This window comes from Gavialis gangeticus, unplaced genomic scaffold, assembly GCF_001723915.1.
Source record: "Gavialis gangeticus isolate Ggan-Ray unplaced genomic scaffold, GavGan_comp1, whole genome shotgun sequence".
Lineage (NCBI taxonomy): Eukaryota > Metazoa > Chordata > Crocodylia > Gavialidae > Gavialis > Gavialis gangeticus.
Window position 1 is genome coordinate 133,408,218 of NW_017729032.1, and position 24,993 is coordinate 133,433,210.

Genomic DNA, 24,993 nt, shown 5'->3' on the forward strand with positions numbered 1-24,993 from the left:
AATGGAGGGGTGGGCAGAATCATGGGGGGAGCTGATGGGTCTGTGGAGGGCATAAAAATAGCTCAATGGTCGGGGAGGGTGGGAGAAGGAGAGGGGAATAGTACAGTCCCAGGACTAGGGCAAGTGGCTGGGTTTTCCCAGCCCTAGTGATATGCCAGGAACATATGCAGCATTTGGGGGATTGGGTTAACCCAATCTCAACCCAACCTAGTACACCTCTTCAGGTGCACTAACTTAGATTGGGCATGCCATTTTTGGGTGATTTAATCCCTTTGGAGGTTTGTATGATTAGGAATTCATAACAACCTAATCCAGATAGTGTCAGTCTATATGTAATGCCTATATGTACCCTGCAAGTAATGCTGTGGAAGTCAATGAAATTGTGCAAAGAGTATAACCGGAAAGAATATTTTTTTCTGTCTAATAGTATGGTCTCAAAGTGTGGTTAAAATATGAAGAGCAAGTCTGTAAAACTATATCGGTGCATATGACCAACAGAAGGTAATTCATGAAAATTTCAGGTTATGTCTTTTTTTTAATTTATGGATTTTTATTTAAAAATTGACAAAATGCTGCCTAGTATGTCCATATCAAATTTCAGATACTCCTATCATATTACTCAGTTTTCCAGCTCTGCAAAAAATAATCTGGGTTCCTTTCAGCCCAAGTGGCAATACAAGTAAAAAGTTCTTTAACCATTTTTTTTAGAGTCTCAGTTGAGCAATCCATATTATTTTCAATTTTTGTTTCGTGTCACATGTATACCTTTACCATAATTTTTGTAATCTTATGTCAAGTAAATTACTATATCTAGGTTGTACAAGTTTCCTCAATACTTAAAACTCCTTTAACATATCAAATGTGCTGCTTTTCTAACAATTAATGACAAAAATATACTGCTGTATACATGATCCTAGTCAAAGCTATGAGCAGTTTTCTATGAATTCTTTGTGTGCGCGTGGGGGGGGGGGCGCATTTTACATAAACATTTGTTTCCAATTTAAGAAACTCATCAATAAGTGAATGGTTATATTAGTCCACAACAATACCAATTTTTTTTCCTACATACAACCACACCTTTTTCCCCCAAAATAACTTGCAGCAATTGCAGCACACATTTTAAGAAAGGAAATATGGTAATAGCAGCTTCTGTTACAAGACCCTCTTCTGGGGAGAAAGAGAAAGTAATGCTGTACACGATACGCAGGGTGCACATCGACATCAGACACTTACTGCAGAGTTTTCTAATTAGCTGCACAGTAAAGCATTATTGATCTATACATGCAGAGTTATTAGGCCGGAGTAAAATATGAACTCCGACATAGGTTAGTACTGCCAGATACAAGGACTATTCTATGGCGGAGTTATTTACTGTGCCACAACACACATGTAGATGCTGACAGGGCTGGCTGGGGTGAAAGGGTGTTTCAGCACGGAAGCTGCTTGATGGTTAGCCCCACACTATAGGACCCTTATACCACAGCCCTTCCACAGCTTGCTGGGCCAGGTTGGAGCAGCTTTGGGCTGGCAGGCTAACCCCTTGGACCCCTGCCAGCCAGGGCTGTGCTGCCCGTTATCAACATGCTCTGGTTCTCGGTGTACTGTAAACACAGTGCCCTGGAGCAATAATATTCATGCATAGATGCACCCACAGAGTAGTGCAGTGAGTACACAGGGCCCCTCCACTGTTGTCTGTGCACATTTGCTCTTTCTCCATGGCAGAGGCTTGTGCTGCAGAACCTGCTAGTGACTCAACAGAAGTCTTTATCCTGTGCTTTGTGCTCTGCTCTACTACTTTTTAAAGTGAATCCTGGCCTCAGGTGCCAAAGCAGAGGCTCCTGCTGATTAAGCTGGGTGGGCCCTCAGCTGACTTAATAGTTGCTGCTGGCTAGGATTGGGCGCTCAAAAGAGAAAAGGGGCCAGGCAGTTTGGCTCAGCCAGCAGTACCTGATGCAGCCAGGGGGTTAACAAGGCAGCCATAACATGTTGCTGCCCCTATAGTGTAGCTGGCTATGTTTTCCCCAGAAAAATGTCATACTTACCAGTATTATCAAGGAATTTTTTAAAATTAATTTTGCCTCTCAAAAATAAGGTACATGCCTTATTTACAGGCATATTGTATGCAAGATATAAGGTAATAAAAAAAAAAACTTTCTTCTTTTCCCCACAACATTTACTATATTTATAGTAAAACCTTTGAGTGTATTAACTAACACTGGAATACAATATAGAGGTATGTTAACACACTCATTTTTTAAGGTCTAAGCTTTGTAGTTACTTAGCACAGAATATCCAAAACCAGCACCAAATCAAGTAACAGTAATTGACCATGGGTTAGAAACTACTTGAAAAGTTCTCTACTGTGGTCTACTTCAACCAAATCAGTTGTCTCCATCTTTAGGTTTGCACATGTACCCAGTAATCAAGAATTTCTAGGAAATTAATGTAAAAACAAGTGAAGTTGAGATTCAAGTACTTACTGGAAGAAATAAAAAGGAAGAGATTATTCTTTTACCACAGAAAGCAATCTGTCTGCTTTTAAATAATACAGTTCTATAAATGCATAACCCCCCTGATCTAGCAATAATTTTACATTGATTTTTTTAATTTCTTCTCATCAGATATGTTTACACATCACCCTATGGTGACACTGTTACTGTGGGATGCATTAGTTCTTCCTCTTGAAAGTACTAAAGCATGGTGCAGTAACCACCGGTACTGTTCCATGCATGTGGGGCATGGTTAGTTTTTTCTGCTACTACTCCATAACGGTGTGCTAAAATGGGGGACTGCATTGCTACAGCAGAGTAGCTGCCAATCACTTGTAGACTCACATGATCATAATGTTGCCATAGTGTGTTGTACAGTAATGTAGCACATCACTACATGTAGATGTGTAGACATGTAGACACGCCCATCTTGAACAAAAGCAAGAAAAACTAATTTAAAAAGTCACAGAAAATCTTGACTCAGGATCTCATCTGGTATATAGTTGTATAACTGACTTCACTAAATCTGTGTTTATTTACAGCTGCTATAGATCTAACCCTTTTATGCATGTTGATGGGTCCTAATCTGCCAACTTGTCCACAAAAGTCCAGTGATTGTCCAACACAATAAATTAGGCATCTCAACTAAAATACACACATTCATCTTTTAATTTAAAATTACACATTATTAAGTAGCTTTTCATAAGGCAAACTAGTTAGGTTATGGTTCTGGTTCAAGGCAGTAGGTAAGCACATGCTGACATCAAAGCACATGCTGACATCAAAGTCCAATTGCTAGTTTCTGCTGACAAAAAATAGATTTAACTTTTGTGTTAAGATTGCAATTTTGATTTTATCATATTAACAGCATGAAGTAAACTCTAAATTTGTCAATAGAGTTTATCTTGAGTGGTTAATACAGTGGCACTATGTTCTGGCCTTTTGGGATAGGTGAGTGGTGTGGGGTCAGTCCACAGACCAAAATGCACCCACCTGCATCTAGCCAGATGCCTATCCACCCCATCTAACTGCATCAAACCATATGCCAATATCTGGCCATGTGCCAGCTCATGTTATCCAGCCTGCAGAGCTCACCACAGGTCTAGAGATTTGATAGAAGGTTACCAGTAATTAACACAGTCAATATTCTCTTGCTAAATTTCCAGACCTGTGGGCCAAATCTGGCCCACAGGCTAGGGATTGAGCACCCCTTAGTTAATACATACTAAAGCTATAGCTTGTTTAATTTCAGCTAGGATGTTAATGGGTGTTGGGTAACATGTTTAAAAAAAAGAGCTTGTCTACACTGTAGATGGTGTTGGGAATGAAAGACGCAACTAAATTTAAGCACAAGTTTAAGTGCTGGCTTTTCTAATTCACATGACAGGCAGGATTTTTCTTTCAAACTTCATAATTTAAGAGCATCCCACCTCTCACTCTAAAGTGGTTTTAATAAATACATTATCTAATTTGACTAATATATAAATAGACTTCATGAGTGTGTGTATCCGCACACAATGCATATCAAGGATGTTATTTCAGGCACATGACTGATGGCTTCCTTCAGTGTACTAATAGCATACTAAGTTTCTAACATCATAACCATTCTTACAGGAACAGATGTTATGTCACAAACAGAGAATTACATTTATTCATATAACATAGCTTGGGTGCAAACTGAAATTTCAGGGAGAAATTTCCTGTTTATATCCATTTATCTTCGATAGCTAGCAATAGAGGGAAAAGAAAAAATAAGGATGAATAAATCTATAGGTAAAACTAACATGGGGGGCTTGTGTTTAAAAAAAATGGCCTGCCATGAAAGGTGATTTTTAAATTAACAGCTTATTTTGCCATCCTACTCTTGAGAACAGATACACGGATACTTCTAACATATATTAATCTTCTTTATTTAAAAATGTCTGTCCATTTTACATGATAACTGTGTGTATTTTCAAGTCAATATGTACCAAGAGAATGGTGTTCAACATCTCTAATTTGATGGTGAAAAGACTATAAGTGAAAAAACCCAACATCACCACTTTACATGGCCTACAAGAGAATTTTAGAAAAAATGGTATTGGAATCATAGCTCTGAATATTAAACTATGCATAAGATTTAACATGTGCTTCTCACCTAACAGAACAGTTGTCTCCTAGGAGACAACTCTAATTATCAATTAAGAAAAGAAAACATCAGAAGAAGAAACTGATAGGTTACTAGTGCAGTTACATTTTGTTCCAGGATTAATTCGACTGCCCTTAAATGATGCCTTTGGGAGGACACAGTAGTGTACAGGGACAAAATTAATAAAACTAGTGATGGGTCAAGGAGGAGAGGTCAGATCCATGAACTATATCTTGTTAAAATTCTGAAGATAAGAACACTCAGCATTTCCAAACTTATGAACAGTTATATCATGCCTATATTTATTGAAGGACTGCGTTTCCAAGGTATACATTTCAAATTGTATCTTAGCCCTTGTGTTGTAAGGATCAGTGTAATAATTCTAGCACAATGCAGGACCTTAGCCCCTGATGGGGTGGGGGGGGGGAGTTAATTAAGTTAAAATCCATAAATGTTTCATAGATGTAGGGGAGAGGGTGTAGGATTCTAGGAGTCTCTTCTCTCCCCTTGGTGTCTATTTTGTCTTTGCCACTCTTGTTCTAAAAATGGTACCCATCTTTTATTCAGCTCACAACTTAGGTAGAGCTACAAGGTTTCAGATAACATGTTAAGGATTTGTCATTAACCAGGAAGAAATTATTCATCTAAATCAAGACTTAAACGGGTATTTTTGTTCATTTTAAGAGAGGAATAAAAAAGTGTAGTTTACCAGCAAAACAAGAATTGTATAAACCTTGAACAAATAGATTTTGCCTTGAATTTCTTCAGCTTGCCTGTTAAAAAATAGTAAGTAACTATAAAACTTTTATTAAATAATATAAAGATGTGCATGCAATATTCAGACCATAGTATTGACCAATTAAAGGCCCAACCAAGCTAAGATATATGCACATAATAAGCTTTATTACCGCAGGCATCTCACCCATTGATTTTAAGAGATATACACCAAGTAGTAGATAAGCATATTTATCAGCATTTGCAGGATCAGGCCTTAATTAACCTGAGATGCACTTTGATTTAATATGCCTCCTGTTTGAATTTAGTAGGATAGGAAAGTATAACTTCCTATTTTATTGCTGGTCTGTCTGATTTTTTTCTTAAGCAACTAGATCAAACATATATATTTTGAATAAATAATTCCAAAAATTAAGCAGTTGTAATTTTGATATAAACAAATTTGCTGCAGTTCCTTTAGATCAGACTTAGAGAAAACTATTGGATTTGGTTAGAATTATGACCACAGCTTGTGGTTTTAAAACTGATTTGTAAGTGAAAGGTTAGAATTTACAGAAGTAAACCTGAAGTGTGAATAAATCTGTTTTTTCTTCCTTTAATGGAGTAATATTGGTGTGTATGGTTTGATTGGACGTTATCAACTTCATTACAATTTACTCTGAATTAACCCAGTGGGACCTCTTGCAACTAGTCTGTGAAGGGAAGACACAAGTTTGATGTGCCGTTATGATGAACACTGAGCTTTTGATGTCACAATCTAAAACACAGAGATACAAGAATTTTATGAGCTCTAGTCACAGAGGTGAATGTATTAAATACTGAGTTAAGAGATTCTTGGTTAATGTATTAATATATTGAACTAATTTAAAAGGAGGCTAAGGGAGGGGAGGATGGGAACAAGCCAAGAAAATACCACAGTAGCTGTACATAAGTAAACTCCCAATAATCATGGAAGGGCAACCACAGGGCAATTATTTTATCCCACACACTCTTGAAGTGACAGCTGTTTTTTTCATGCAAGACATAAGGACGAAATTCCCGAAGTTATTATACTGTTCTAATTATAAGTTTACCCTGCATATAAAGCCTCAGTTTTCCAGGTTCACATTTTTGGGCAGGAGGGGATGGCAGCTTTTTCTCCCAATATAAAGTTCATAACAACAGATAAAGTCTTTGAACTCTGTTGCCCTTACCAAATCCCATAGGGGAATAGAAAAATAAAAGGAAAGAACCCAAAATATTAAATTCAAGAAAAAATAGAAAAACATCCCCTACTAAAGATACCTTTGCCCAAGGTTCACTGTACCATCTCAGCCAAAAATTCAATGCTGATATATATATATTTAATCAAATAGAATTGTTTACAGGTTTAAAGAGATAGACCCAATTGGAGGGCCAGATTTGGACTGCAGTTCTCTATTTGAACTTCCTGTGACATGTAGAGTTAAAACCCTACTGCCAAATAACCCTGGTTTTAAGGGTTAAAAATCCAATTTTTTCCTAATTTGTTAAGGGCTGTGGGGAAGGAGAAAGTGTGAACAAAGTGGACTCAGTTAATTTGTGATTTAGGAGAATGAGAGCTAGTGCTGCTTTTTATATTCAACCTCCATTTTTTTTACTTCAGTATTAGAAATATTCAGTATCACTAGTCCTTAACAAATAATAAATATGTGATCCACCATAAAATATTTAAAACCTGTTTTTAAAAAATTTCCCACACTTTTGAAGTGTATCCAATGCTGCCAGCTCATTTTAAGGGCTGTTTCTTGGGTCTGTGGCACTTGCCACATGGATTTTCACAAGCCTTTTCCCAGGCTTCCCAGTCCCATGCTCCCTACAACAGAGATATGAGCCTGGAAGCCTTGGCATGCCACAGGGTTACCCTTTACTCTACTTTAACTGGCTTGCCATCCTCATGGCAAAGTAAATGCTTCTTCACAGTACCCTGGAGGGCCAGCTAATATGGGGTGTGGCAGGACCCAGGGGGAAGGAATCCCTCCACCCACCTCAATCTGTTCTGCCACCCTGCCCTGCCCTACTCAGTGTGCTCTTCATCCCACTTACTTGCCATACCTTGTTGGAGAAAAACAGTTAATATGAGAGGTATATTACCACTTCTTGAAGTGGAAGAGGGGAGAGCTCATAAGGCTGTCTCACTGCCTGCTGGGGTTCCTAATGTTGGATGATATCCTGGGTTTCCTGCTTAGGGTATTACCTGACCAACTTCCTCCTCCTTCATCATGAAGTTTGCTTCCTCAGCCTATGCCTCTCAAGCCTTAGGCTCTGGGATACTCCAGGGTTTCCATCCCTTCAGGGTTTGAACCCAGCCACTCCCTCCTTCCAGTTGTGTGGCCTAATTGGCCACACTGGCCCTTGCTGGCCAAAAGGTCCTTGTCTTAAATGGGCCAGGCCCCCTTTGTAGTCTTTCTCCTTAATTCCTGGTTAGCTCCCTGTTACATGGGGTCATGTTACATGGGGGTCATCTGCTCCATTGCTGTTAAGTATGCTCTGTAGTATAATCTGGTACATCCAGAGCAGATGACTCTACATTGTATCCTTGAGGGCCACACTGGCTAGTGGCAGTAGGGCAGATCACCCCAAGCAGCAGAACAGATGATCCCACACTGGCTGCATCTTAAGAGTGTAATGTAGTTTCATCTTCTCTGTACATTAATGGCATATTTTTCTAATTATAAAATTGGCCGTGCATATAAGTTGGCTGCTCTTTTTGAGGGGGCAAAAGGTCAATTTATAATTGGAATAAAATAGTATTCAGAAGTAAGAAAGAAAGTAGTTTTGGCATCTACGCCTAATAAATCAAAAGGGGACTGAATAGTTAAGGAAAGATCCAGGTTGGTTCTGTAGGTACCTAAATGAGCCTTAGATGAAATTTAGGTGCTTAAGTTCCAAGGAGAAAACCAGAACTGCAGTTTAAAGAGGAAGGACAAATTCAGTTTGCACCTAGATTCAAGTAATGCCACCTCTTTTGACTGCAAAGTTCTACGTATGTAAGCTGAATTTAGTGGGGGATGGAGATAAAAGCCCATTCAAGGAATCTGTTCTGAAGTACCTAGAGGAGAACAAGGTAACCAAGAACAGCCAGCGTGGATACACCAAAAACAAGTTATGCCTGACCAACCTGATTTTCTTCTATGATAAGGTGACAGGCTGTGAGGATGGGAATGAGAGGTGATATACCTTGACTTTAGCAAGGCTTTTTACACTTTCTCTCATGAAATTCTCATTAACAAGCTAAAGAAACAGAATCTATGATTCTATGATTAAGAAGTTAAGGAAATAGAAACTATATGAAAACACCGTAAGGTGGGTACATAATAGGGCTGTGCTAAGCTTCAGACCCTGATTTGATTCAGCAGAGATTTGGCCTGATTTGGTGGCTGAATCTCTGAATCTGAATCAAATTAAAGGACCCTTTAATCTCTCTAAATTGAATCGGAACCCTCCAGATCAATTCAGAGAGATTCAGAAAGATTCAGAGATTCAGACATAGAGACAGCTTTAAAGGTTTTTTCTACATACCTTTAGGCAGCAGGTGGCTCATGAATGCTGCAATGATGGGGCAGATGGAGTGTCCCACAGAAGCACGGCGGGCTCCCCAGCACACTCCTCAGCAGACCCAGAATTGGACCAGAAGCACTTCCAGTCCACTTCTGGGTCCACCAGAGAGCATGCTGGGGGGGCCCTCATGCCCTCCTGGTTCAGCAACTAGTTCCTTCTTGGCCTGGGGGGGCACCCAGGGTCCCCCCATAGCTGATCACCAAGCCAGGGACATGCGGTGGAGGGGGGAACACACTTCCCAGAGGACCGGAAGTACTTCCAGCCCACTTCCAGGTTCATCACCAAGTATGCGCCTCCTCCCCGCCCGTGCTCCTGTGGGATGTTTCATCCGCCCCAGCATCACAGCATTCACGAGCCATGCCTGATACCTCAAGGTATGTAGAAAAAACATTTAAAGCAGTGTCTATGGCCAAATCACTGATTCTCTGAATCAGTACTGAATCTACAGATTCAAATTCAGCCAAATCAAATCAGGGACAGTATTTCAAATCAATAAATTGAATCACTGTCCCTGACTCAGGCCAAATCTGAATTGAATAGGGCCTGCTTCACACACCCCGAGTACATAACTAGTTGCACCATCGTACTTAGTAGGCACATCTACATGTTCATTAATGTGCAGTGGTTACTGTGAATTTAATTAAGTACTTTTATAATCAAGTACTAAATAAATGTGTAGTAGCAGTGCCAAACACCGTTTTAGTGATGTTACTGCACAGTGGCCTAATAATACCACTTGAAGCTCTTAGACCACTTGAAGACACACCCATTTCTCCTATTGTTTGAGGTACACGTGTCAAAACACTAAATTCAGTTTGCCCTGGCCAAAAGGGCACCCATCATTCCCATCACTGGCCTACCCTTTAAAGTGGAACAAGATGGTTGGAAGTCCAAATGCATGGAAGGACCTTCCATGCAGTATGAATTAAGTATGCAAGCCATTGAAATGGGCAGGATTTCAGAGAACGCTATGCTTAACATTTCCTATTGGCTACCTTGACATGCCTCTGGGCTTTCTGTATTGCCCTTTGGAGGCATCTACATCTTCTCATTATCTATACAGAGGACCTAGTGCCTTACCTTGCCTATTTGGATCACAATTAAAAGATGCCTCTGTCCTGTATTGGCTCTATAAAGATTGTTTTGTCCCCTTGGGGCAAGGCAACTACATTATAGGCATTCCAATGCCTAAGTGTTGATGTCTACTTGAGCAATCTAGTCATGTCTACTTGCCCCATAATTCTTCTGCAAAATAAAATAAATGTCACATGTCAGGAGCTGTCCAGAAAGATACACTGACACAGAGGGTGCATCTACACGTGCCCCCCACAATACAGTTGTTACTGCACCATCATTTAGTACTTGCTTAAGAAAGTACTAAATGATGTCACAGTAACAGCCATTACTGTACTCTCCTGGCGGCGCATGGTTATTTTTAGCAGCTATGTCACTCTAGCAATGCGCTATAGCAAGGTAGCTTGTCATTACAGAGACATAGCATCGGCATTATGGTTTGTGCCCTTTGTTGCTATGTTGCTGTAGTGTCACATGTAGACGCACACAGAAAGAGGCTATTTTAAAATGATCAGAAAAGTTGGCAAGAGATCAGCAATCATATATGTAGACTAGCTTATTGCTTTAAGGCAAATTTCCTTGAAAAATTGTTTTGTTTAAACAAATAAATAGTTTGCCTTATGAATAGTATTTGTTTACTAGAAAGCGTTATATACATGTAAGTTGCTCATTAAATGAAAATTTCTTCATGTGTTTCATTATTTTTCTCCAGTTACTTTTAGCTAATCTAGTAATAAAAGTATGAAGGTAGCTAAGCCCAGCCAATAGTTTAAAAAAAAGAAAAGATGTTTTAGGAACTCATTATGGAAGCATTTTGGGGGATTGATGATGATAAACATGACTGAATTTCTATATAAGCAGCAAATAAGAAAAATCTCCCAAACGAGTTTAAATATCATTCCAAAAATGTCTGCAACTTTTTTTTTATTTCCCTTGATGTTCAGCACTTTTACATACTGCCATTATTAAATTATTTTCCCCTTCATATGTAGCCTCCCTTAATGACATTTCTAAGGATATTGATGCAAAAAATACCTAACAATATAACAGAGAAGTGATCACCAAGGTGGAGGTGTTAAAAGAGAACCAGACCTGTTATCACACCTCTCAACCACATTTTCACCTGCTCGTGGGATATTCTCACATAACCTATAGGAAGCAGACTCAGCTAGTAAGAGATTGAGTCACATCTTCAAAACTGGTTTGCCTTTTTTTTAAAAAAGTGCTTTCAGATGTGCTAATGTAATCACCAATTAAACAATGAGTAAACAAGGAGGCACTCCCCAGAATGATTACATACCCCCCCAAAATTTGTTTTATTTTATGATTACAGAAGAGCTGACATTAAGATATTGCAGCAAATGTGTAAGAATTTGAGCCTCATTGAAAATGTAAAGTGGAGTAGATAATATTCTGCAAGCTAATGCAGAAATGAAGTAGATGAGAAAACTCACCCCACAATATGCATGCTTATTTTTTATTGTTTGCTGAAACATTATTTTATTGTTTGCTGAAACAAAGAGGGAAACTTCTAGGAAGAAAGTTCTCTCGGGGCAGCTTCAAGCCAGATTCTTTCTGCCTATCGTTTCACATAGGCTAGTGTCAGTCATGGTTGAACCTCTCAGTTTTAAGAAGGAATAAGTAGTAGAAGTAAAAAGAGAGAGAGAAAATCACTGAACTGCTAGAAGAGTGAGCAGTAGTGGAAAGCCAAAAAACCCTTTGTGCAAGGTACAGTAGGAAGGTGATCACAATCCTTTGTCAATAAAGAAATAGAACCCTTTGCTTAAATCTCTGTGTTAAGGCAGTTTGATTTTCCTGAACCTGAGCAACTGCCCTTGCTGGATCTGGAAATAAGAGTAATACCATGTGGCCACTGATTTAATAGAAAAACCAGAAGAATACCAGGTAAATGCCCTGACTTTAACTATGGGTGACACAACTGAAGAATACTGCAAAGTGGAAGAAGGTTTTAATGCTGATGTCATAGTCAGAAATAATATAAACTAAAGGGTAAAAATTTTAAAGGAGGTGCTGGGAACACAGGGATACAACTAAATCTTGTAGTACTGCAGTTCACAGTCTTGCTGAACACTGGAAATGTGAAACATTAAAAAGAAAAAAAATTAGTAAGAGAAATATCTTCTGTTAAAGAGACAGCATATCTTCAGTTAAAGGCAGATCTCACATTAGCAGTAACAATAGCAAAAGCAAGGATTCAAGGAACCATGAAGAAACAGCAATGTGATTTACATGTTAGCAATACAACAGAGATTGCGCCAAGCAATATGACACAGTAACGAGAAAAAGACGCATGCTTCCCACGGTTGACCAGACATTAGCTCAGTGATCAGAGGCTAAAGTTAGATGCTCTGACAGACTTTTGGCAAATCCGACTTGCTAAAGAATCTATACAATTAACTACATCCAAACCAATTTGAATTTGATTTCAATTGGTTTCTATTTGGCACATCTTCATCATTGGAGCCTTTCCAAAACACAATCTTCAGATTGTGACAGCATTGCCTGGCATCTTTTGCCATGCAGATGATGTGTCAGCTTATGTCACAGATAAAAATGAGCACGATGAGCTATTCCACGCTGTTTTGAGATGCTTTCAGTAAGCTGGCATCACTCTCTGAACAAGAATTTGGAGTTTAGAAAAGAGAAGATAAGATTTGTAAGAGAGACAATTAGCAAAACAGGAAATCCAGCCAAAGACAAACTGAAGGGTAAGATGAGCCATTCTACACTCACCTTACCTGTGACCAAAGGTGTAAGCAAATTTTGGGTAGGATGAGCAATTTTCAGAAATTCTTACCAGAGTTAATTTCTTAGTCAAAAATCCCTGAAGAAATCACCTTGTTGACGATTCACTATGTGCATCTGTACAAAAATCATATGACAAAATGCATTTACTAAGGGGGGAGGGGAACACTTTTGACACACACCTCAAACAATAGGAGAAATGGGTGTGTTTTCAAGTGGTCTAAGATCAGTGATCAGACACATTCTCTCTCTCTCTCTTTCTCTCTCACTCACACACACACACACACACACACACACACACACTCACAGCTTGAAGGAAACCTGAGATCTTTTTAATCAAGAAGCCTGAACAATGATCTACACAAGTAAAAAAGTAATATCTAGTTGACCTTTAGGCCTGCAAGTACCTGATTATATATTTGTTTGGCTTGGATTTTAATATAGAAAATATAGTGGCATTATTAGTTTCAAAACAACTGAAGGACCCAACACCTGGAATTTAAAGTTTGATTACAAATGAAAAAAAATCTTTCAATACTGAGCAGATACTAAGAAGAACAGAGGGGAGCATCTAGAGCTGCAGCTAACAACAGAAGAAAAAAAGGGGGTTGAAAAAACTGTTAAGAATTTGACCTGCCCTTGCCTTGCTGCAGTTTCAGGTTCTTCCAGTCTGCTCCATTAAATAGCAAGCAAACAATTACAGGATGACATTTGCTGGTAAGTCATTCAGTGCTACCAAAAAAGAGAGCAGGATTAAAGGAGTCATCCTATGACAGACCTGCTAAAACACTGGAAGAACCAAAAAGGCATGTTTCTAAATGAATAGTTCTTTTGTTCTCTATAGGACTTCCAAAAGAAAGGTTCTCCAAAATCCATAAGGGCATGCAGGTATAAAAATGTACAAGGCCTGAGCAAATCAATTTTGTGTGCCCAATCCATGTAGACAAATTCAGATTTTAGAAGACTGCTTTGAGGAATTTAACAAAGCCAAAAAAAAAAAAAAACAATTTCCAGAACCACTAATCTCTGCCATACTCCCTGAAGCACCTTGGCAGTAGCTAGCAACAGATTTGTTTTTCCCCTGGAAAGGTTATATACTGTATTGTAGTTGATTACTACTCCAGATGTACTGACCTGGTTCTACTAACACAGACCTCATAAGCAGACATCACCCAGAAACTAAGATCAATATTGGAAAGACAAAGAACTCTTGTAGTCCACATTTCAGATAATCGGCCTCAATTTATCCTTGAAACACTCCTAGTTTTCACACAGAAATTTGATTTTTGAGCATTGTTCAACACTGATGGGGATGTGGGGATGGGGGTGTTGGTACAGGCACATGACATAATCACTACAGAGTAATTTACCCTTATTTTTTCTATAATAAGGAATAAACAAATGCAATCAGACTTCCCAAGACAGCTGTCTGCAATAGCCTTTATCACAATGCCTTGCCCTAGACCATGTCTATATGTAATGAAAGATACCCCAAAGATTAAACTAACCAAATGCAGGCATGGAACTGGTGATACATTGGTGTAAGTTACTCCAAACTTTCCAATGTTGCAACCCTGGTATGGGTTGACTTATACTGGTATAAGGCTGAAGGTCACATGCTTGCTTCACTTTTAGCTCAGAATAAAATAAAATTCCTCTGTGAAATATAGTGTTATATGTCCAAATTTAAGACAGCTAAATGTACCACATAGAAACTTTGTACCCAAAGGGGTCATTACATCATGTGTATTAATCCTTCTGTCCTGAATTTAAAAGCTAGGCTATGGAATGTCACAGGCATGTGTGTGCGCACATGTGCACACACACACATACACACACAAACACACCTCATATCCTTTCTCCTAGTATATAGTCTTCAGAAAAGTGTTGGCAGCAGCCCAAATAACAACTATGCTAAATACTAAATAATCATATTAAAAAATGCTAGTGCTAGGCTCAGGTTGTGTTGCAGAAGCAGATATTACACTGGGAATGCCTAGAAGCTGCCAGAGAAACTACCATCTGTTTGCGTGAGCTGAAATGGGCTGAATTGCTTATGCCATGTGACTAGCAGGTAGCCCTAATTCCACACTCTGGGACACCACAGGGGGGTAGAGGTTTCCTCAATACTATGTTGTGGGAATAGAGCGCTAGGTTCTGGACTTAGCTCTTCACTATGACCATTCTTGAACCTACCATCTGGACTTAATAGTCCACTTCTCCTCCATGATGATTAATAGCTACTGCAATTAATCTTGTAGTCCCTGTGGCTAGCTCACCAGTCTGTGCAGCAGGCTTGAAGTTTCAGGGTTCAAACCCTGCAGAAAATATATGGCAGGAGCAGGGACAGTAAATGTTGCCTAAAAAAATTCAATAACAATAAAGTCACCACTACCACCCAAGAAAACACCACCAAATTAAGAAATTAAATTAAAAATACCCATAAAATACAGCAGCTTAGACTAGACTTTGCCAACACTAAGTAGCAATATAATTATATGCTTAATTTTTAATTAAATTAATACATTTAAAATAGATTAAAAATTAAATTAGATTAAGAATGTAAAGTTCACATAATCAAAAACATGAGTGCCAAAAATTACACTTCTACTGCTGTGCATGCAGCTTTAATTATTTCCCGTAAACACTCTTACATATGCATTGCAATCTCAATTTTGAAATATATACTCAAACACTTTCAAAGTATATTTGTATAAATGAAGAGCACACACATAGACTGATGGGTTTTTCCCCCAAAACTAATCAGATTTTGTCTTGTCTTACACTTTCATGTGATTACTGCGTTAGATTTCAATATCTATTTCCTGGGAAAAATGAAACAATGGTGGGGAAAGGAGGAAAAATGGTATCTGAAAAATCCTTTTGTTTCATCTCTTCAGGTAAGCAGTGTCATGTAAGCTAATAAAGCAATACCTAAAATCAGAGCAACCCGATACCGCTTTGGATAGAAGGAAGCCAATTGACCCATCTAGCAATTTTTGCCTGTGGAACTATTGTGCATAATTCATGGTGATTCTGGTCTATGGTAATATTAAAAATGGTTTTTAAATGCTTTACTCAGCAATTAGTAACAAAGTCTTGCAGAGCTCCAGTGCATTGTTGATGTTCCTCAGTTAGTTCAAATTACCTTCAATTTGATCACAGTGGACTAAAAAGGCAGGCCTTCGGTTCAGTACTCCTTCTCTTTGAAGTGAGCAGGAAATGCTCACATATTTCTATAGCTGAAAAAGGATCGGAAAACACACAGATAGTAACCATAGAATAGATTGAAAAATGGAGAGGAACATTTAATGCCAGAAAGACATTAAAGATCTTTTCCCCCCTTCCTTACTTTAGGAATCTGCAAAAAGAGAAAATAAAGATGTCCCATTAGTTGAAGTTTTATTTTAAATATCACCAGTTCCTTTATCCTCACACTTTCACAGGAAATCCCTAAACAAATGAGGAGCAGCTCCCCACCACACACACACCAAAACAGGACAAAATAAGGGAAATAGAAAAAAATCTCCCCCACTTCATCCCTCTTTCAGGCATAAAGAACTTTTCATTAGCAATAAATCCAAGATTAGCACTAGCAGCTGTCAATCCCCAGCAAAGAGTACCGGCTGATGATTTTGGAGTGGAAAGTTAGTTGAGTTCCCCCTTTGTAATGTGCAAGTAGTTTGAAAGTATTTGTTGAGATAAGTTGTCTATCAACCAATTAAACACTGAATCCTAGCTCCTTTAGGTGGAAGATATAAGCATAAAGAACAGACTGGGTGGTCTGAAGGAAATAACAGCTGTGTGCAGAAACTAGCAGAGCAAATGGAAACAGTAGCCAGGTGAATAGGAGTGTGTGAAAAGCACACACCAGTAGCAGGATTAAATAGGCTCAGAAAGTGTGTTTGCGCAAGCACTTAAGTGTAAAGATGGCACAGACAGGTAGTTTCTGAAGACTAAATTTGATTGGAGGGACTTGAATAGGACATAAATGACCACACACATTAAAGCAAAAGTAGACCAAAATAAATATATTTTCTTCTTAAGTTTGAGAGTCTATGCAGAATGTTGCAGAGGGATTCTAGAAATTGCCCTTTAACGGCAAAGCAAATAAGATCAGCCTGGAACAGCTTCTATGATAGTCCATCAAGTATAACCTATGAACAAGTGACTGCCTTCCCAACAAGGGCCATGGTGATCTCTGGATGGGACACCAGGCATTTCTGAGTGGAACTTCTCATGCAGAACATACATTTACCTCTCCACAGTAAGTCTCCCCACCCATCTCTCCTTTTACATGCTCCCATCACTCCCTTCATATCCTGAGAACAATTTTTTAGACCTGTAAATCAAAAAAAAATAGTTCTTTGCAGAGGATAAAGGTATACTAATCTGAAGTCACTGCTAGGGCTTAACTTTCTAATATCCCTCTTAGTTAGCATAGAGATGAATCAAGGTAACCCTGGCAATTGCTTTCAAAGTTACATCCAGTTACTGGAATGGTAACCTCTAATCATGATCTGTGTCTACATACAATATGGTTAAAAACTGGTGATCCTAGTCTGCCACAGCTACATCACCTCCATACCCTGCTAAGGAGCAGTAGCAGGAAGCATGCTTCCAGCTATTAACTTCCATTCCATGCCTGACAAATCTCAGAATGAAGCAATGTAAATGCTTTAGGGTGTGCCTGAGTGCACACCAATAAACATGCCTGAGACAGAGAACTTAAGAGCAACACTGGACCTGTACTCAGAGCCAACTGAAGGTGGCTGCATTCCCTCATTTTGGCAAGTGTAGACCTGGAACATGTTCCAAAACAGCTCACCAGCTTGGTGTATCCATGCCCTCTGTTGTCTTCCACTGACCACACTTCTTTTGCACATTTCAATATGTTTGTAACCAATTTGAGTGGTTCTCCTCCTCCCAGCTGTGTATGCCCCATGCTGTATTCCATCCTGGGCCTTAAAATAGATTATCCTCAGACTAGCTTTCCACCAGTCCAACTCCTTTCTCCATGGGCTGTAGTTTCCTTTGTCCTTGATTCCCAAGAATTTAGTCACCATCTTTCTCCCTTGAAGAAAGCACATAAAGGGCATATTCAAAGGGTGCTCTACCAGTTTCCTGTGTTCTCTTTTCCTCCTTCTATAAGATTTAAAATAATGCATGGTTAGGTTATGCATTTAAGCAGTGTTCATATTTCCAATCTTCCATTTTCCACATTCTTTTTATTTAGGAAAGAAAGCTTTACTCCTACATTTGAATTATTCTTGCTTGGTTATTTTTTATTTCTAGTGCTGCAACAGCATGAAAATTAGGGAAGATATTTATTGGAGAAGAAAAAGTGATGCCCTGTTTATATTACACACATACACAGAAAGTTTTATACATACACATACAGGAAGTTGTACACACACACACACACACACACACACACACAGAGGAAGTTCTGTAATATATATATTATAGGGATATAGAATTTGTCAATCCGAGACTGACAGGTTCGACATCTAGACTGTGTTTGGATGGGATGATGTTTTCCTGTCCCATGAAAACTTGAGACTTAAATCTTTCTGTTTTACATTGTGATGAGCCTGAAGCATTTCAACGGTTTTCATCAGAAGCCACAGGCAGAGCCCCACCCCAGAATAACTCAGGGTCTAAGACACTCCTGTTCAGGCTGACTCAGTACAGGAGATCAACCTTAGGCTTTAGCCATGGAGCTGTTATATAGTTGGGCTTGCACTGTCTCTAACCATAAATTCCACTTTGGACCCAATAAATTCCTTCCCTACAAAAATGTTGCTAGAACTCACGTATGTTCAAAAAAGTATTGGTTTTGACAAATTAAGGCGGGGAGGAGGGGAGAAGAAGAAACCATGAGAAATTCCTATCTAGCCATAATAAAAATGAAAGAAGTTCAGATACATTTTGAATAAGCATCCCATAACCTTTTAGAGAGTTATTCCTCATCAAATGAAACAGTGTTACTTGGGGAAAGGAAACATAGTATAAAATGAAATCAATAAATAATTTAAAGAAACACAACTACATTGTCTTTTGCTTTCTTACTGGATGAACTTTTTCCCTAAACTAGCTTTCTTTTTAACTGCACCCTATATTAACTGTGATGGGACAGGAAAGCTCTTCCCAGAAGATACAAATTAAAACCAGCAACATTTCCACAAATCCCTGTCTATTTAGATTTGTGTTACAGTTTGAGATCAACCAATATGAAATAAAATCATTTACAAACACTGACTTTTTTGCTACAACATCTATTCAATATTCTTTTGTTATCTGAGCTATTGAACTTCATTAAATCTAGATTTAATGAAAGATGCATGCAATTGTTTGCACAGAATACTTTTTAATGTGATAAAAGGATCTTATGGGCATGATGTTGTGATTGTAAAGATATGCAAACCAAATTGCCAGGAAGTTAGGATCCAAAATCAATTAGCAATTTTTCAAGGAGCTGATCCCGTACAGCATCAATTGATTCACTCCTCTGAAAAATAGTAGTCAGTCATTTCAATAAATGTCTCTGAATTTAGAAGCCAGATTTTTGGCATCTAGATCTGAAAATTTTGGCCGTAATTTATATCTCTTCATATGTGTACACACAATGTTTGAAAAATGTTAATTAATGATCTAAGCAGCACTCGCACAGTTGTCCAAGTGTATGACACAGATGCAAAATCATGCAAGATTATACTTACATTTAAACAAAAGATTAATTATTGCATTTGATGCAGAATAAGATGGTATTTCTTTCTTTTTCTAACATATCCACAAGGTAAGGAATGAAACTCAAGAGGCGCTATGCCAGCACTGCCATTCTTTGAATGGTTGCTGGGTGGGGGAATCAAACCATAAGCAAAAACAAATTCCTCTTTACAGTACTACAGATCTTTTGTGCACTAGAGACTTAGGCAAGGTTTCAGACTGCCATTTTATGTCTGCTCTCTAGACAAGTTACCTACACCTTATTGGTGCCTACAGCTATTCACTGAACACAGCTTACATTCATGCAGCTTATTTTAAGCCACATGAATGCAGACCAGGATCAGACCATCTGTACTGCTGTTTGCCAGAGCCAGGAGCTGGAGGATGGGGTGGGGGAGGAGGCAGGTATGCAGGACTGGGGGGGTGCTAGCAATTTTGCAGTGGGGAGGATGGCAGGTCTGATGGAGATTTAGCAGGATCAGGTGGGGCTGGCAGGTCTGTGGCAGGGGTTGGTGGGACTGTGGAGGAGTTATCCATCTAGATATGGGAGTGTCAAGGAATTAAAATACAATATATAGTTAGGTGCTAGGAAGGAAGGGGGCAAAAAGATCACAGCCCCGGGCCTAGGGAAGTGGCTGGGCTTTCTCAGCCTGGGGCTGCACTCCAAATGGGTACAGGTGTTTGATAAATCAGGTTAATCCATTTCTAGTCTAAGTTCACTTTCTCAGGTAAACTAACTTAGATTGGGCTTGCCATTTTTTGCCTGATTTAATCCCTCTGAATGCCTGCACAGAAGCACAATCATTGCCAAAGTTAATAAATATAGTTAAGTTGATCTAAATGTAACAGCTAGATGTACCTTATAGTGAAAAGGTACAGGTTCATTAAAGAATACATATTCACTATTCACAAAAGCTTTATTGCTTGGTCCAAAGTAGTTCAAGAGGAGGTGCGCATTTTAAAATCATAGAATCATAGAGAAGCAGGGGTGGAAGAGGTCATCTAGTTGAACCCCCTGCCTGAGGCAGAAACATCCCTATCCAAACCATCTTATTCTAATCTATAACTAAACTCTACATAAGACTACCATGAACCCTGACACAACACAAGCATAACAATCTAGCCTGCCACAGGTAAAGCAGAGAAACCGTGGCAGCCAACATCCTTCTTCTATAAAAGACTGTTGATATATGCTCAACAGATCCCAGGTAGATGGCTATATTCCCCACTACAGAGAAAGGCAAAAACCCCTACAGTCCATACCAATCTGACCATAGGGTAAAATTCCTTCCTCACTTCCAAATATGGTGGTAGGTCTGACCCCAAATGCAGGAGAAAGGCCCCATAGCCAGGAACCTCCAGCTTTAGTCCTAGCAGGAGCATTGGCACACCCCGGTCAAAGTCCCCAGGCTTGACTGTAGCCAACATCCAATGTCTCTGAGGAAGGTTTAAAAACACACTGACACATGTAGCAGAAAAAAGGAGGGAGGGGCAGCCAGCAAGGCCCAGAAGCATGGGACATATCCATAGTAGAGCATAGGCATAGCTACACCTAGAGCATCCCTGACCAGTGACTGTCCAACCTCTTCCTGAACACCAATGAGGGATAATCGACAACTTCTCTAGGCAGTCTAGGCCATATTCTATTCTAACAGTGAAGAAGTTTGTCTGAATACCTGATCTAAACTTACTTCGCTACAACTTCAAGACATTGGTCTGTGTCTTTCTCTGTAAAGACAAGAGAAAAAGGGTGCTTTCCCTCTTCTTTATGGCAACCATTCAAATGTTGAAGATTGCTGTCATGTTCCCTCTTAAGCACCTTTTCCACAAGCTGAGCATGCCTAGCTCCTTAAACTTAAACCTCTCATGTGACTTGACTTCTAAGTCCTCAAGCATCCAGGCCTTTTATAATCTTTGTTGCTTGCCTCTGGACCCACTCTAACTTCCCCACTTCCTTTTTAAAATTTGGAGCCAAAAACTGAACTCTAATCTCTGGGCTGCCTGTACATAGGCATAGAGGCTGCTCTGATGCACTGTAATTACAGCGTGTCAGAGCAGACACGATTAATCTCTCTACTTGAATCGAGTCCGCTGCAGTGTGGTATTTACCATGTTGCAGCAGCCTCCCACATCTTGTGTATCAGCATCCCCATGCTTAAAAATGGTGATGAGGCCACTTGAACTAAATCTCATCAAACAAGCTTTAATTCAAGTGCCTCCACTACTATGTTAAGCGTGGGGATGCTGATACACAACACACTGTGATGCTTTAATTAGAGTGGATCTGAGAGCTTAAATTAGAGCACCCCGCCCCTGGAGCATGTGTAAAAGTGCCCTACAAAAGGCCTAACCAATGCTGAGTAGAGAAGCACTATCACCTCCTTCATTTTGCACCTAATGCTTGTATTGATGCATCCCAAAACTCCATTCACCTTTTGTACAGCTGCATCATGCTGCGGAATCATATTGAGTCTATGATCTACCAAGACTCCCAGATCCACTTTGTATTTGTGTTTACTGTTCCTGAGGTAGAGCATCTTGCATCTGTCCTCATTGACCTTCTTCTTGTTAGCTTCAGCCCAGCTTTCCAATCTGTGAAGATCCTCTGATTTGTGCTCCTGTCCTCCAGTCTGTTCACAGTCCTTCCCAGTTTCATGTCAGCTGAAAACTTGCTCAAAAAACTTGCTATGCCAGCATCTTATAAACCCACTAAACAACACTGGGTCCAGGACAGACCCCTGTGGGACTCCACTCAAAATCTTATGAACATATTGAACAGCACTAGGTCCAGGACAGAACCCAGTGGGACTCCACTCAAAATCTCCTGCCATTCTGACATGTATCTATTACTAATTACCTTTTCCTTGTGGCTGTTGAGGCAGTTATCTATCTACCTTATAGTATACTTTGTCCAGCACACATTTCTCCAATTATTGTTTTTAATGAGAAGATCATCTAGAACCTTGTCAAAAGCCTTGCTGCAGTCCATATACACCATACCCACAGCATTCTCTAGGAGACCAGGTTTGTCTGACACTATGTGTTCTTTCTTCTTAGTAAATCCATGCTAGTTGCTTGTGGTCAGCATTTCCTCTTCCAGATGCTTGCAAATGGACTTCCTTAGGATATGCTCCAGTAATATACAGGCCAGGGTACTGAGTGAGGCTAACTGGTCTGTAATTCCCCAGATCCTCTTTTGTTACCTTTTTAAAAAAGGGGCATTATGTTGGCCCTTTTTCAGTCCCCTGGTTCATGGTCCATCTGCCACAACTTTGTGAAGATCATTGCCGAGGACTCTGAGATCTCCTGTGCTACTTCCTTCAGTACCCTGCAATGAAGTTTATCAGGTCCTGCTTATTTGAATTCATTTTCTAAAGATAGGTTAAAAAAATCAAGTGTGGACTGTGAATTTGTTTATGGTAATGTTATAAAAAAAGCTATGAGTTTAAAAACATAACAATGAACACAAACTTTTTTTACTATTAATTTCTCCTCCACTGAAATTAAAAATATTCTGGGATAAACTATTATCTATTGTAATTAAAGTTTATAAGAAAAATCAAATCAATTTTATAATAACTTTAATTTGACCTCCTGATTTTCTATATTACCTAGCTTGTTTCTGAAGAGAGATCTGAATTCCTTACATTAAGACAATATTAAAATGTCATCGTATATATTAAAGAAAGACAATTTTACAATTATTTGGTGAAAGACATGGCTGTCCTGGTTCTGTAAGAATATTGGAGCCATTGTTGAATGTGAATAAAGGATCTCAATATAGCCAAGAATTCAACATTTTTAACAAGTGTAAATTCACTTAAGAATGCACATATTGGCCTGAATAAATAACAGCAAGCAGGTGTGTAATATCCTCTTCACTTCCTGACATACATGACACAAAGTGGTACAACCTCAGCTGTATTCGTTTGAAGTCTAGCTTTTGGGTGTCACCAAACATGGCTTGATGAAGCATGCACATGCACAACACATGCACACAAGAAAGAGTTATGTAGCCTTCCATTTTTTTATGATGTGGCAGTTTTGGAAAAAATTGTCAGAGATAATAACTTAAGTTAACCAGCATGAATCAATATGAACATGTATGTAGCTCAGAAATATGTTCCCAACTAGTATCTTAACCCAGGGAACCCACTTTCCATGTGTAGCAGCAGAAATATGGATCAGTAAAATGGGTGACCAAGAACTGAGCACCAGATTTGGCCTATGGAGCTGTGTTTTCCAACCTGTTAGTCTTCCCATGGGTCTGGAAATTTGGCAGAGGGGAAGCATGTCAGCCAAGGCAATTAAGGTTGTCACCACTCATCCTGCCACCAAATTTCCTAGGGGAGTCCTGAAGGCCAGATAATATGGTTCTGCACCACTCATCTGGCATGCAATCTAGCCCCATTCCACTTATCTGGCCTGTAGAGCTGGTTGAGTTGGGCACCTCTCAACTAGAACATACTCAAAGCACTGGACATTGACCAAATTATTACACAGCATAGATCTGGAAAATGTTTTGATAGAATGATTCATGTGGCAGAAAGCTATCCCTTGATTAGATTCTGGATCTCTGCTCATATACAGGACCTACATGTCATTAAACATCTTTCCATCAATCTTTTTTTTTGGAATAATCAGACTTCCCTTTAAAACTAACAGAATTCCCCTTGACCAAACTGTAAAGTTATTTTCTTATTTACTCTCTTTTTCAATCTTCTGCCCTTCCTCCTCCTCCACAACTTTTCACTAAAGCTAAGTACAGACATTCAAAAAGCCTGAGGCCGAACCGACCAAACCTTCATGGGTTTCTGTACACTGCATAGCTTGGATCAAGAGTAAATGGAGCACATGTTCTCTCTTCAGTGGGGGGCATGCAGATTCCTGCACTGGTCAAAGCCAAAAGGCAGGGGGTGCTCTCACATGCCTCCTAGTGCACTGTAAATTGCTTAGGGCAGCCAAGTGGGGGCCATCCCTGATTGGCTGTCAGGCATGCGTCCCAACCCCCTGCTGTCACCATGGACCCTCGCCTGCACCCTTCTCGGCTTCCTTGGCATGTCTATCAGCCCAGCCAGTGGTGGCACAGGGAGGTGCCCAATGCTTCTGCAGGTGGGAGGATTGGGCTTTTCAGAGCAATTGCGGGGTGGGAGCGGGAACAGAGGCTGCAGCTGTGTCTGACCACAGCCCCTTTGCCCAGCTGTGGCTGCTCGCTCAGCCAGCAGGCAGCCCAGAGCAGGCAAGGTCAGAGACGAGCAAACAGGGACGCTTTCCAGCTTGGCTGAACAGTGGAGCTCCTCTCCACAGCCCTGAGCCCCTTGCCAACTGCTGCCTGTCAGCAGCAGGGAAGGAAAGGGGGGAATGGAGTCTCTCACCTCAGCCCCTCACCCCAGCACTTGGGTATGCATAGCCGGGGGAGGGGGGGCAAATGGCAGGGTCTTTTCCCTCCCTGCTGCTCACTTTCAGGCTCAGCCCCTCTCCACAGCCCTGCCC